Source organism: Lytechinus variegatus, chromosome 1 (genome assembly GCF_018143015.1).
Source record: "Lytechinus variegatus isolate NC3 chromosome 1, Lvar_3.0, whole genome shotgun sequence".
Taxonomy (NCBI): domain Eukaryota; kingdom Metazoa; phylum Echinodermata; class Echinoidea; order Temnopleuroida; family Toxopneustidae; genus Lytechinus; species Lytechinus variegatus.
In genome coordinates, this window is record NC_054740.1 from 43,330,281 (window position 1) to 43,346,834 (window position 16,554).

Consider the following 16,554-nt stretch of genomic DNA (forward strand, 5'->3'; position numbering starts at 1 on the left):
ATTCTTTTATAGAAATCATTGCGAAATAATTTGCAATAGAGCATTAAAATCTTGTTCGTGTCATTATCAGGAAGTTTAGTGTACTCTCACCTCCCTGTCAGGAGTGGAGCCAGGATTTACCAAAAGGGTTGCGCATTTGAAAATTTAACCAGCAAAAAAAAAGGGGGTCACCTAAAATTGGAGTTCATTTCGTCCGCGGAAAATTTGACAAGCGCAAAAACGTCCTTACTTTCAAAGGGGGGGGGGGCACTTGAGCAAAAACGGATTACAAATTTCTATTACGGCTCTCAAGGGGGGCACGGGCCGGCTGTGCCCCCCGGATCCGCCACTGACGCGGAGATATCCATCATATCCGCGAAAAGCGGGGGCGGCACCAGGGTATTTTGATGCAAGGGGTGCATCGGGGCAAAACGACCCGAATATTACATTTTCTGTTCTCTGAAATTGATATAACCAAATTTATCTTTTCCCTCTTTGAAGTAACTTGAAAATCGTAGAGGCGTTCACCCCTGCCCTGTGGTGCCGAAAAGAAATTACTCCATTTATTGCCAACAGGGTCAACGTATGCAGAATAAATTCTATATTTATTACAAAGAAAATGGAGGCCGAGGAGGTATGAAATATCTATCATATCTAGTTAGATAATTAATGCAAATAAAAACACATAGAAAAAACACTGATGTGATAGATGGATTTCGAATATCATATCAGAACCTTGGAAATGAACTCCTTTACTAGCATTTCATAACTGGTTCAGAAAATTTACCTTGATCTTTTATTCATTTATTTATATTTATTCATTTATAAGTCATTTTAGTAGGGTGGCTCCATCAGTAGTTGATATACTGTTGTCCTTGGAGGCCCTAAAACAAAAATACACACATATAACAAACATGAGTATAAAAAGTGTACAATGTAAGTTGAAACGAACAAACTGTAAAGAAATGAACAACACAAGGGGCCAGTTTATGATTGAGCATTTCATAAAAAATTAGGTAGATTGTTCCAAATGAATGCACCGACAAAAGCAAAACTTTGTTTGCCCATTTCTGTTCAAATTCTGGGCAAAATCAATCTAGTGCTTAGTGCACTACGAGTACGAATACTATGTACAGTTTCAGATTTTTTAAAGATACTTAACAAATAGGCTGGATTTTGATTAAGAAAATAAAAAAATATCATTGTACATTTAAAAAAAAAAATTCCATCTATCTTCGATGAGAACCCATTTCAATTTGTTTAAATTAATTTGGGTAGGAGATCTTAAATTTGATTCCAAAATTATCTTGGCCATTTTTTTGTGTTGTTTAATCATGATATCTTTTGTGTTCTGAGCACAACTTGACCAGGCATTGCTACAGTATTCAAACAAAGGTTCAAACAAAAAAATCAAATTATATTTCAAAATAATTGACATGGTTTAAGTTTACACAAACACCTGTTGGTTTATCTAACCCTTTGTGCAATGCCACAGTAGTGACTTTTTCTTCGGGGAAAGACATTATTTCAATTCAGTTTCTTTTTCGATGATATTAAATCATTTGTTTCATTTGAAACGATCCCAGCATGTAGAGACATGCCACTGTATGTGATGTCTTTTTGTCGTTCCGAACTTGAACTGTGAACTTCACCCATTGTTGATAAAGCAAATAAAATATTTCCGGTCGTACGATTCTTATGATTGCGATTCCAATGGTACTGATTTGTTAAAGGATGTGACGTTACGGTGTGTGTGGGGGGGGGGGGTAGTAAACCTGACACTCTTGATTTATAAATTGAAGTGCAAGAAAGATTGGCTAAGATTGTAAATGTGATTAACTCCATTCTTTTAAGATTCATGATTATATTGTTTGATATCATCTAATTTGGTAGCCGAATTCTAAAGTGCAAAGTCGATGTCCGCTTTGGAATGCAGCTTTCGTTTCGTTTATCTGTTTATGAAGTTACTGAAATAGGTTTATTAAAAAGATGCATATTTATTTTGATTTATCAGCAGCTTGTGATGATCCAATTGTAGACACAGTACCAACGACTTATCCAATATTTTAATTTATTCCTTTTATCTATGGGTTAAGATAAACAAATATTGATTACTATTTCTACCCCAAACAAATAATAAATAATAATTTTATTTCCTTTGTCATTACCCCCTACTAACCGGATCAACTGAAAGAAGATAGAGAAAGTAGTTTTACTTCATTAGTGTGTCAATTAAAAAAAAAATCGTTAATGAAAGGGGCAGCCCAAGGTAATTTGGTGAGGGTGCGAAGTGATAGGATTGTGACGTCATTCCTTTTCACGGTTTCATACTGACATGGGTTGTACAGAGTGACGCGTCCCAGACCTCCCATTTTTATTCTCTTTTTCAACTTTCGTCCATTTTCTTCATCTTTTTTTTTCGCGACTGGAAAAAAATATCACAAGGGCCTTTGCCCCCACCGCCCCTGGTTGATGACCAGTGGCGTAAAGAGACAAAAAAAATCGAGGAGGGCAGACTTGGCGTACGGGCATTTTTTTTCTGAAAGGCTGCGAGCGAACGAAGCAAGAATGCTAAATTTGTTACTCTTTTATGCAAAAATCTAATTTTTATAGATTTTGACATAGTATTCAGAGAATTAATAGTATCATATTTCACCCTTTCCCTTTCTTTTTTTCTTTTTCTCCTTAGTCTTTTTTTCCTTTTTTTTTGGGGGGGTCTTGACCCCAAGCGCCCTCCCCCATCTGAACGCAGTGTTGATAAATGCAGTGGTGCATGGTATAATCCGCCTCTGGCATGTCCAGCTGAAATACAAACAAAAAATTGCAATAATGACAACATGTCATATACTGACTGTATAGCTGCTCTTCGAATATTCGGTGACCATCTATAATAAACTCTATATTGTATAATACAACTCAATAGAGCTTATCAAAAAGAGATAACAAATGGAAAGGAAGACAAAAATGAAATATGGTTGCCCATCAAACAAAGAATTCAACTCCCCCAATGGGTGTCGGTTTATCACCAAAGCATTTTTGGATGTCAATATAACGAATCAATCATCATTTTTTGACACCAAGTATTGTACTTTAACTCCCCTCGAAGCGTGAATTGACGACGACTCGACAACCTCATTGAACTCTGTGTGTCCTGAACCGATTTCATTCTCTTGAATTGAATTATGAATTTAACGATCTGTGTGTAATACTGTATACATTCGACTAAAGATCATAGTTGCTGAGAAAAATAACAATGATAATAATATTGAACTTTTTCAGTTTTTTTTTTTAAGTTTCAGAAGTTAAACATAAGAAATAAAGGGAAAGGGAAGAAAGAATGGAGGGAATAAAAAATAGATGTCTTGGGCATATAACTCTATAATACCCCCGAGGGGGGCACTTCCATTCATGAGTGGATACCATGCGCGACCATGGGGTCTCGAAAAGCACCCTAAACACGTAATTTCCATTTTCTGAAAATGCACCCCTTAACAAGTATTGGCGTGTGAAAACCTACCCTTAACAAGTATTGGAAATAAAACGACACTCTTGGCTAATATTCCCTGAAATGAACCCCTAAACAAGTATAGGAATGTTTAATGTTACGGGTCCTTCGGTCGTCGGCTTTACCTTATTTGGTTTAGTACGACCCCAACTTCTACACCTCGCTCTAATCGGACTCTAAACACGAAGTTTGGGGGCAAAAAGGACATCCTTTGTAAAACATTTTAATTTTGTTTTATCATCCCCACATATTCGACCCTAAACACGTAATTTTCCAAGCGAAATAGATACCTTTTTTTCATTATTTTTGTGTTTTTGACACCCTTATCACGTTACGTACGTAACGTGCCCTATCGTGAAAAAGACATCCTTTTTACGTGTTTTTTTTTGGTCGCGCATGGTATCCACTCGCCAATGTAAGTGGCCCCCCAGGATAATACCCCTGTAATTTATTTGAGAAAAAAAATGTGACGAAACTGTTTTGTCATCTGCCCCCCCCCCCCCCCCCCGTCAAATATCCCGACGCCGCCTCTAGTTACTAGTAACATTTGATAAAACCTAACAGATTCTATTTACATTAAGTGATTATTAACACATGAAAAACTATGAAATACAAGAAGGGGAAGGCCAACAAAGATTAGTTAACGCAATATGTGGTTTATTGGTGTACATTCATGGTTAGACTTTGATTGAAGTCGAATCTTCCTCCGTTGCCTTGAGTATCGAACTGTGTGTGATAATTTAAAACAAGTGCACGGGTTCGTTTCATAAATTGTTTCAACTTGCCATTACTGCATAACTAACATATCTCATGCAACAACTTATCACAATAACTACGACCATATAGATACACAAATGGCAAAGTTAGTTGTATGTCTTTATAACAATGGTTACAGTGGCTATTTTTAGCACACATGTCTTCCTGCATGTTATACAGGTATTATTTTGCATCTGTATACACTGTGGAAATACACTGAATGGGTTAAGGATGTGGTTCGAAAGTCTTGTTTACACTCTGTCTCATTCTCATTAATGTTGTCTATATTCTACGGTGTCTTCAAAAGAATCAAACGCGGTATATTAATCAAATATTGTGACGTCATTGCGGGGAGCAAGTTCAACATTGTTTTTATGCAAGGCTGTACATGTAGGCATAATGAGGGTATGTACAGGCTCTGAATATACTCCAGGCGGACTATAGAATGATTTAGAAGAAAATGGCAGAAATACAGGAATAACTCACTGAATAGTTTTGACATATTTCTGTTTCACCAGAATAATGCAAAGTTGAAGTTCCATAATTTTGCTTTTTTATCCGACTTTGAAGACATATTTTAGTCACATGTTTTTGTTAATATACCCCTTTTATTCAAAGCATATTATGTATTTTAGCTTGGAAGCTATATGGCCGGTAATAATTCGCTACGTATTTGTAAAACAAGTTTTTTTTTGGAGGGGGAGGGGGGATTTCGCTCTTTCGTTTGATTACTTTTGGAGGGGCAACCAACGTTTTATATTTCTTTGCAAGTACTGACGTTTTCATGACCATTATCGCTGAATAAATCAAATAGAAAAGAGTTATCTCCATGAAGCCAGGGGGAGGGGTGCGTTTCCACCTTTGCCACAGTCATATTATCAAAGTTTGAAATCGAGGAGGGGGGGGGGTGGGGTGCTATCAGCTACGATCCATGATATGAGTGATGTCGTGATAACAGGTTTTACGACAGCAAGAAAGTCGAAAAATTACTTCTTATATTTTGTTTCACGTTGGCATTGAACATGATCATTGCATATCGTTTTATTCTTTTTCGACCAATGAACATTTTTTTTTCGCTCTTTACGTCAATTCAGGACGGCATGGAGCAGTTCTACTTGATGTTGTTCGCCATCTCCTGGGGATACATGCCTCTCTCTATGCCGACTCCACAATCCATCTCAAAGGATCCGACATCAATTCAAATTAACTTTTCTCCTCCACCTCATACTTCCACATAAATCAGATCTTTTTTTTCATCTCTTCTTTTCTTATTTCGATGGAGGGATTATGCCCGGATTTCACTCAGATTACATTATTAATTGAGCACTTAATTTGGGGAGTATGATTTATGATTTTTTCCCTCTGAGGGTTTCCAAGTGAGAAAGTATGTTGTGTAATGTCTCTCTCAGCAATCGCGATTCTATTTTAAAACGAATGGAGTAGCGATTTAGTCGTTACATTTTTTCCCCGCATAGTTGGTTTCTGTTTAAAGGACAAGTCCACCCCAACAAGAAGTTGATTTAGATAAAAGGAGAAAAATCCAACAAGCAAAACACTGAAAACTTCACCAAAATCGGACATTGGTCGGATGTAAAATAAGAAATTTATGACATATTAAAATTTTGCTTAATTTCACAAAACAGTTATGTATGCAAATGAGGAGACTGATATGACGTCATCCACTCACTATTTATATTGTACATGAAATATGAATATTCTAAATTTTCTCTCATTGTCAAGTGAAACAACGATTGATTCCTCCATGAACATGTGGAACTAGCATTGCTTAAAACTATGTGATTGAGTCAAGTTGGTCCCTATTGTCAAATCTGTAAAAAAATCAAATATTGTATAATTCAAACGTAAAAAACCCCAAAATAAATAGTGAGTGACGCACATCATTGACCGTCTCATTTGAATGTCACTGAGTTGTGCATATCACTGTTTTGTGAAAAATAAATGAAACTTTAACATGTGATATCTTTCTTATTTTATATCCGATTTTGATGAAATTTTCAGCGTTATGGCTACTTTGATTTTTTCTGTTTATTCAAATTAATATTTTTCTGAGGTGGACTTGACCTTTAATGTTGTTAATATTTTTTTTTCCACTGGTAGTGTGTTACTTCTATAATTACCTCGTCGTGAGTTAGCAGAAATAACATGAGATCTGTAAGTCGTTTGTCGGAATGATTTGATATCTAGAAAAAGGAAAATAAAAAAATACCTAGGCAGAAATATGACTACAAATTCAATGATTTAGTTTGTATGTACTCTTTGCTTTACAAAATTAGAGGGGAAGAAAATGTACTTTAAACAGGCATTGACGAAAAAAAAGACTAAACAATTACGTTATGAAAATAGTGTTTCTTTTCTAAGTAAAAGTGATCTCCCAATGAATATGACTGAATTGAATTGAAAACGTCATTATCACTTTATGGAAAATGTGCCTTTCACTGGTGCATTATAAACATGATTGCAAGGAAAATGAAGTTTGCAAACGAAATGACACATCAACATATCAGCGGAAATAAGCAACTTAGTTTAAACAGTAATGATAAATTTTGAATAATGAATACAGAATCAGGGCATCCATTCGAAGGCTATATAATTGATAAGTCAAGTTTCATTTACGAGAAAGGTGGTGTATCATTTCCACGGTAATAAAAGTGGGGTGTTCAGACCGACACCTTGATATTACACCACACAGATTGAACATAACAACGAAGAGTGCTAAAGTAAAGACCAAACTACCAAAGGTGCTCTATAATAACTGATTTATTGTGCAGGCCTACCGTTGAACACCGGAGAAAATGACTGGTGCGCTCCTTTACACTACTGTTTTTGCTGTGTCGAAATCTTGGATTATTAAAAGTAAATTCATGATCAGTTTTCTAGTTCACCGACCCCCCCCCCCTGCATGATTTCACAATTGAAGTAAATTAGCGATTGATGCAACTTTGTTCATATACCATTCAAGAATGATCGGTGAAAGAAGACTCTTCTATTAGACCGTTAGGCTTGACTGAGGGTTATTTGTAGGTAATCTCTTTTGTTGAACCATGGATCCTACTATAGTAGGATTCATGGTTCAACCGTGGACCTACAAGCTTCTGGAAGTTCGCATGATGGTGATCATGCTTTGAGTGGTTTCATAGCATTTCAATACTGACAACACAGGCGTGCTGGGGTAATTTGCCCCCCCCCCCGAAAAAAAACTTACATGACCAAGAAAACAAACTAGATAAGAAAGAGGCAGGACTATTAAATTTCTGTATATCCTCCACTTCAATTGAAAATATGGGAAATGTTTAAAAGATAACATTTTCGCTTGCTCGAGACCTTTTAGAAATTTTGCCCCTTGCCCCACTTACAACCGTGACGTTTTAAGCTGAAAGCCCTGTCAATCTCTTTTGTAATATTTAACTGAGTTAGATTTTCTTTTTTGTTCAGTTATGACTTGACAATATTCTTTCCCGCGAGGATACCATTCATGCGAGTCATCTTTTGCATCTTGGAGGTCATCAAGCCCTGTACACCTTGAGACATTCCATGTTTGACTCTTCACATTCCAGTCATTCTGATGGCCATTGTGAACTATCGATTTTGACGAGAGGCCTATTAGAGTAGAAAGGTAGTTTCGAAATAATGATACACAATAACATTCTTCTCTAATCCCGTCAATGGAAATCGCAGAAGAATCATTATCACAATTATTGATACAAATTCGATACTTCGCAGAATATTATGGATTGTCCAAAGTTATCCATCTTTCTCTTAAGGAGTCCATTGTGTTTCTCAAATTTTGGAACATGTCCTTTCGTGTCTTGTTCATGATATTCTTATTAATGGAGGCGATGAACGCTTCAAATCTATAATCTGATAACACAACAGGCTCAAGTAGATATCTGATCACTCTTGGTACAATTTTTCGTTTGTGGTAAATGCAAGACCAAATAAAATGTTAGAACAAGAGGGATTTAAACAACTATACTGACAAGTTAAAGGCATACAATACCTCAGAAAATTACTCGGTCATGTCAGTTCTTGCCATTTGAAGAAATTCGGAGAAAATTTTATTTGGTTATCAATTTTAAATCACCTCCTCGGTTATCATTTTATAATGTTATAGAACCTTGATTAAGGATGTCTCATTTTGGTTCTGTACTGATTAAATGACTTGTCGAAAATCGATAAACATGATATTTCGTGACCATGGTATATTGAACCAATGCTTCAATGGCTGATTTTGTACAACAGCCAACGAAGGAGGTTCGTCCCCCCCCCCGTGGGGGAAAAGCCGCCCATGACAGCTCACATTTACCTTCGCTTGGAACGAACTACCGGAATAATTTCAATTGTCATTCATAATAATATTCAATGTGACGTGTATATAGTCCTTTATTTACAAAGAAAGCTAAAAACTTCAAATCCACTGCGATGTGTGTGGCTGAAAGGCGATTATCAATAGGCTTGGAAATTGACAGAATGAAAAAAATGAAGGTTTGTGTCGAAGTGAATTGAAAATGGATACAAAGGAAACTTGATGATGTCATTAGTAGTATTCGGATTACTCTGGTTCTGAATTCCATCGTCTCGCCCTGCCCGTCTTAATCCTCTTCATACCTTTTGTACTATTTGCCTTTTTTTCTTTCTGATCAAATGAAAGTTTTCGGCACCGACAAAGGGGCTTTGATGACACAGACCTATTGTGTTGGTTGTGTCAGGGGAATAAGAGGAATTGATCCGTGGTCGCTTGACCAATTCATCAATGTGCTGTGCTTGTCAAACTATTTTTTCTTATCTTGAAGAAAGAAAAAAGTAGAGACTGACCTCTCAAAGATGTTTGTGTTTCACTCCGGATATTTTTGTTATAAGTAAATAATTAAAAATATGAACACGATGAATATACAATTCACTTTTCGTATACGCGTTTGCTCAAGAACATGTTCACATTGTCATATTTATACCCTCTGTATTTAGAGTATGCCTATTGTTTTATTCATTCAATTTCAAATGTTGTGCGACCCAAACCAAGGAATCTGTTTGTTAAAATGAACAAAAGAGAAAGATTTAGGTCTACTATCTCAATCATAAGTCATACTACAGATTAAAGCTTTTGTTGGAGAGAGAAAACAATAAATACAAACATACTAAATGAAATAATCGTATAATATTGTGTGTGTCTGGATGCAGTTTGCGCGTGTGTGTGTGTGTGTCTGGGGGGGGGGGGGGCGGAAACACTCGACCAACGCCAAATGTAATATATTGTACTGTACTTATGCCAGTATTATGCCAGTACTGGGGTGTGGCTATTGTGTGAAAAAAAATATGGTTCACCTTAAATTCCAAAGCGGTCAACACTTTTCTCTTAGTAGAGCTGACAACATCAAGAAAAAAAATCAATAACAGCGGTTGACATTTTGTATTTTTTTTTACTTTTCTAGAGCGGGCACGCGGGGAGGGGGAGGGGGTGTACGACCATCTACTATTAATATAATACAATTTCAATTAAAATCCAAGGCCTATATGTGCTCAGTATGGTCAAACTGGAGCTTGTCAAATTGACCCTGAGTTATCCCAGGCATGCATGTATATATGACCATGATGGATATTATAAATAACTTTTATTATCCTATCATGATCATTAGCATCAGCCGCAGATTGCTGTCAGTCCATCTGAAGGTAATTACTGAGAAGGTCTATCTTCTCTTTCCGCGTTTTTAGTGGCGCCTCAAACGCACAAGGATCGATCGCCATTTTACAGTTGGGTTTTACAGGATGGGTTTTATGCACCTTGTCTACAAGAAGGCAGTTGGTCTACTTCTAATAGTCCAGGGCGATTATTATAATTCAAACAATAACATACAAAAGAAACAGTGAGTTAGTGACATCATTGCCATTTTCTATAAATCACTGTGTTGTACGTGTAATTGCTTTTGGGAAAAATATGCGAACATTTAAAAAATGGTATAACTATCTTATTTTGATGAATTTTCAGCTTCATGTTTTAAGGACTTCTTTTCTTTTCTATTTTCTATTCTTCTGAAACCGATATGGGGGTGGATATTGCCCCTAGACTACGTACGCGCGCGAATGGTTTTTGGGATTTTAACAGATATTAGAATCTCTTGTGAACTTCGTAACAATTGTGGAATAAGGGATGCTTGGGACCATGCATGCACGCCTCAAATTCCTAAAACCATTAAAAAAAGAAAGAGGCAAAGAAATAAAAGAAAAGGAGACGGATGAAATATGGTATTATTTTCTAAGCACTATGTCATAACCTATATCATAAAATTATATTGAGGTCAACATTTTTTTTTTTGGTCGCAGCTTTTTAGAAATTGTAGCCCAGTAAGCCATGTCTGGCCTCCAGCCTCAACGTTTTAGTTCAGTTAAAACATGAAATAACCAGCCACCCGCGTCCTTTAATGAACTGTTTGTCGAATAGATATATACATTTGAGATCTATTTGTAGAACCGCGCCATGCAGTCGTCTCACGAATGTGATCTGTGTCTGGGGATTACTGGAAGTAATATCTGATTAACTTTTTGTTGAGATTGTTTGTAAATTATCCTGATACAATCGCGATAATACAGTCACGCCTTTGATATTCATGCGAACGCCCGCTGTCTGATATGCTGCCGTCACACCGATGGAACTGACTCCAAACCGACCGATGGTATGCCATTGGTTAATAACGTAATAGCTTTGATCGGTATGGAGTCAATTATGCAGTGTGACTATTAAAGATATAATCGGCTCTTTGTCTTACAACTGCATATTACTGGAGGGGATATTGTTGGTATATTGTTACAGTATATTAGCACAATGTTTAGTTGTATCGATATATTGGAATATTGGTAAATTATTATGATTATAGTTTATTGGCATGTTGGTTCTTATTACGATTTGATCAGTAAATTATTATTATTTGTCAAATATTGACTACTCTTTTAACAGCGCAATCGTAAAAACTGCGATCCTTGAATCTATAATAAGTAGGCCTACTGTTTTCCCCTCGAATTCCCATTCGGTGGAAAATAGTATATAGACTTACTGGTCTCATGATCACTTCGGAGCAATAGTTTTCATATGATTGCATTTAGAAGCAGTCAGTAATTTGTGATATTCGAATTAAGCGCATTTTCACACGCTTTGAATTCATCTAAATCAGGACTGGTCACACTTAATATACGGGACCGAACAGTCAGGAATATAGAAGAACTGTCCACACACTTAAAATGTTGGGCAACATATTGTCCACTGTGTTGGGTAATATTATGTTGGTAAAAAATATACATTCAGGGCAATTATTATCCAATTAAAACAGTTAACTTCCCAATTATTAGTTTTTATTACCCGATTTAGACAGATTTTAACCAATATTTGTGTGGACAGTATGTTACCAAGTGATGGTTAAAAATTGGGCCTTTTTGTCCAACTTTTTTAAGAGTGCACAAGCATTGTTCATTTATTCGAAATGATATTTCTTTTTCCCATTATCGACGTCTTCGATGTACTTTTTCATATTATCTTGTTCATTTTGTAAAAATTTACCCGAACTGCCACCTGCCTATAGTATAGCAAAAAAAACAACAAAAAACCCGATTTCTTAAACATGTATTTTTTAACGTTGGCTAAAATCAGATTCTCGTGTTGTTCTTATTTCATTTGACTTTTTGCCATGTTCATTAACCTCTACAAATGATTTAACATTTGAAAAGCCTCCACATCTGTTACTCTTTAGACATCTCCTTTGTGTGGTTCTTCGAAGTCAGTTATATATTTAAGATATTGTGAGAAAAACCTCTGTGTTTGCCGATTGTATTATCAGAAGAACATTGATTCAAGACGCTTTTGTGATCTTATGTTCCCGCCTTAATCCCACTTAATTCTACTAATCGTTCGAAAAATGGTATTGTCTGGCTTTCCAATGTGTGCAAGATTACACAATAGTGAGGGGAATCCGTCGATGGCGTATCTGGAGGACTTGAAGAGTTGAGTTGAGGTACCTCTGATCATGCCGACACCATTACATGTGATTTTATACACAATGATTATAAAAAGTTACAAAAAAAGCTCCAAAAAATTGCAATGCGTTATCTGAATATGAGTTATATAAACAAACAATTAAATGAATAATAATCAAAATAATTATTCAATATTCATATATTGATTTTTTTCTCTAAGCGCTTTACGTTATACAAGCTCTATGGAATAACCTAACAATAACAATTTGTAATGTAAAAATGCTGTTAAAACAGAAGTATGCCCCTCACCCATTTTTTCAGTATTTTTTTTTTGCTTGCCAAATTTTTTCGTGGGCAAAATCCCCTTAATTTTTGCCTGCCATTTTTTTTTCGTGGACAAATCCCCTTAATTTTTGGTTAAAACCATTTTTGCTTGTCAAATTTCTCTTCTGGAAAATGGATTTTTGTATGGCTCCCCACCATCCCTCTATTTTCAAACTATTCCGCGGCCCATGCTAAATTGCATCGATATATGTATTTCATATAATAGGCGATGATAACAAATAAGAATAAGATCTGAGAATACAGGTTGAAATTTGATTTGACACGGATGCACGTAATACACGCTGCGGTGCAAACGATGTTAAAATGGATCACACAGAGTTAATTTGAGATCATTTCATTATTGTGTTACAGGGTGAAATTCGAACTAGTCCTGAGCCAAACGATATCATGATATGATTGTTTATTATGATTATCATATATGATACAGGGGCACCCGGGTGGTACCACAGTGGGGTGGAGGCGACCCCTTATGTTTTTTTTAAGTAGTGAAAAAAGAGGGCCCAGGAAACAAGGAAGAAAAGGGGAGCAATAAGAAAGATGAGTATAAAAATAGATTTTAGGCCCTTAACTTCTGTCTCTGTAATACTCATTGCCATTTAAAGGGGAAGTTCACCCTGACGAAAAAGTTTGTTGTAAAAATAGCAGAAAAACCTTTCAAAGATTAAGAAAATCATCAGAATTGTAATTTCGATTTGTGACGTCATATTAGCTGCCCCATATTATTATGTAATCTAAAATGCTTAAATTTCATTTTTGAACGGTTCGTGATGACTCTTTTATTTTGTTCTTTAAGGAGCCTCGCATGCAGCGGGTGTAAAGTAAATTGTCGATTGATATACTGAAGGTACAATAACAACCACGGGTCGTGTGGTCCAGTGGTTAGAGCATCGGACTCATAATCGCAAGGTTGTGAGTTCGAATCCCTACTCTCCACTTTGATAAAAAGGCCCGAGAGTAATATTTGTCGTCTATAAGGTCAGCCACTATGACTGACTAACCTAGGCGTAAAATGTTTCCTCGGTAATGAATTGGTTGGCGTTTATTACCAACAAAACGCTGTCCTGCCGAGTTCCTACGAGAGTTATCATAAACCGAAACAGAATATTAAATTTTCTGGAAAATGGCATTTAACTGATTTTTTTTGCCACACGATAATGTGAAAAAGCTATATGACGTCATTAATAAATAAACTAAAATTCTGATAACTTTTTATTCTTTGTTTGATTTTTTCCTCAAACCTTCAGCAATATTTTGTTTATCAATATTTTTGTTATCATTTTTTCTGCTATTCTTGTACCCCGCCAAATAAAGTTTGAAGGGGGTGTATAGGGATCGGTCGGTCCTTTGCAAATCTTGCGCTTCGAACTACTCCCTCAATTTGTAACCAATTCTCATGAAATTTGGCAGAGACATTGGTCTTGAGGTAAAGGTGTACAATACATATTTTTGCGTGTGCCACAAATTGGGTTGCCATGATAACAAACTATTATATGGCTAAAACTGGGTAAATATCCTGCAGTTCAAACTATACTTAATCAGTTCTTGACCAATCCCCATGAAATTTGACACCGATATTGGTCTTAAGGTAAAGATGTGCAGGACACATCCCCTTTAAATTATAAAAAATGCCGCCACCTTAAGGCCCTTTTGTCCCTTACCCCTTATCGAAATATTATGGTGCTGCCCCCGGGTCAGTGTGGGCTATATCTTACTCGACTCGTCGTTAATACATGCATGAAGGGGGGGGGGGCATAAATAACAAAATTAATAATTATTATTTTTTTGTTATACATTATTTGGGAATTTATTTCTTGCGATTCTTGTACTGATGTGCATTAGAGGCCCACACTCTAAATTTCAAGGATCTAAAATAAATCCAGCTCGACTCTGAATAAATCGAACATTAGATTTAGATTAAAAGTGAAATATTTGAATATAAATCCTTTGAGAGTAAATATAAATCCTTATGATTCAAAATACCCCTGGTAACTTTTTACAATGGATCTGGATTTAAAACAAAATTTTAACAAAAATATAATTTTGTGAAAGAATATTCAGAAAAAATATGTTTCATCCTCCTCTCTTTCATTTCCTCCCTTTTTCTAGGTCGTGAGTCTTTTATTTCTTTCTCTTTTTTTTTTTTGGGGGGGGAGTTCATGGCCCCAAGCCCCCATCTGTACGCCAATGCTCATTTGTTTTTCACCTTTCAAAATATTTCAATCTCTCACCAAGAGAGTGTAATATCATCACCTATAAGATATGAAATGATTGTCACGGTATAGGGGGCCTATCCACTCGTGGGAACTCAAATAACCGACACAGAATTCGTCTCGGCTATAGGTTAGTCTACATGTACAGACAAGATGATATCTAATGCATCGACTATTGCTCTCAACAACCGTAGCTGATGATATGGATAATAGTCATTTTCAATTTATGCTGATTAATAATGTGTAACAAACAATACTTCTAGTGTAAACATGGGTTCCATGGCAGGTTAGGTAATGGGTTCAAAATCTGATAGTATGGTTTGATCAGACTGAGTAAGCATAAATATTGAAATAATGTTCAAGGATTTAGCACTGCAATGGATTGGCAGTGGAGTTTTACTAGTTTGTTACAGGCATGCATAAATAACTAAATATGTGAGTAGGTGTGTTTGTGTGTGTGTGTGTGTGTGTGGGGGGGGGGTGCTTCGTCTAAAATTTAACATGACAGTGTGATGTTTCTTATAAATAGCAATAATGATGAAAAATATGAAAATATAGTATATCAAAACATTTCGCGTTAAACTTTCACTTTTCTCAAGTCCCCCTCCCCACTTTTAATTAAAAAATAGAGGCTCAACCCATGTATTGTACGCAATGGCACATCCATTCTAGATCATTATTTTGATATTATTATCATCGTCACCATCATCATCATCATCAACATCATCATCATCATCATAATCATTGTTATATCATCCAATAAATAGAAGGCATTGCTTCATTCATTAATGGAAGGGGGTGGGGTTCAGCCGTTGATCAAACTTGGTGTCAAAATATGCACCACTATTGTTTCTGAAATGAAGTCTGTGTATCGAGACTGGTGCCACCTGCCAGAGGGCGTGTTTGTCTGACCCCTCCCCGGGTCGAACCGAAGGTGTGATAATCTACTCCAAAGTTACAGACCAAAACCAGGTTCAGACCTCTCAAAACAAGTATACCCCAATTGATATCCAGCCGAGATATAAACTGGAGACAATGCGCATTGACCGTGACCAGGACCAATCAGCCAATAAAGCTCGTTTTTTCTCTCTCTTTTCGACGCCCCTGTGGTTTTGGTGGTATATATATATATTTTGTTATCTTCAAGATCAACACTTCGACACTTCCATGCCGGGGTGATAAAGTATATCACCCGCTCCTCCAACAGTTGACTTCATCGATATCTTCTCATGCTCATGTAACACTTATCAGTTTTACACAAATATGAAATGCAGAGTGTTATATTCATAATGAGCCAAGAGCATTATTATAAGGCTATCCCAGCGTGGCGTGGGGGTATTTTTTTTTTTTTTTTTTTTGGGGGGGGGGGGGGGTGGGTCGTGTAGCCAAGGTTCAAATTCATGTCTATATTCAAATTAAGCCTGGGGAGCCACTATATAAGTGGATTTCACAGTTAGGTCCAATAACAAAACCTGTTTGATTGAAATCGGATCATAAATAGCGTCGTGGCAATGAAATAAATGGGTGTCGTAAGTAAATACAACCAGATTTGTATATGGGAAGAATCCTCACATTCTAATGCAGACAGAAAACGAAAATCATGACTAATAAAGTCAACATAATATTCAATAAACTTGTCTAGCGTGTCGGTTATACTTTATGCTACGTTATTTTAGCTGACGTGGAACTTCGAGGGGGTGGGGACCGTCAGGGGCTTTCTTTTATCTTTGTTTCTGTTCGGGGATCAAACATATCTTTATGATCTGTAGGAGTCACGATTGT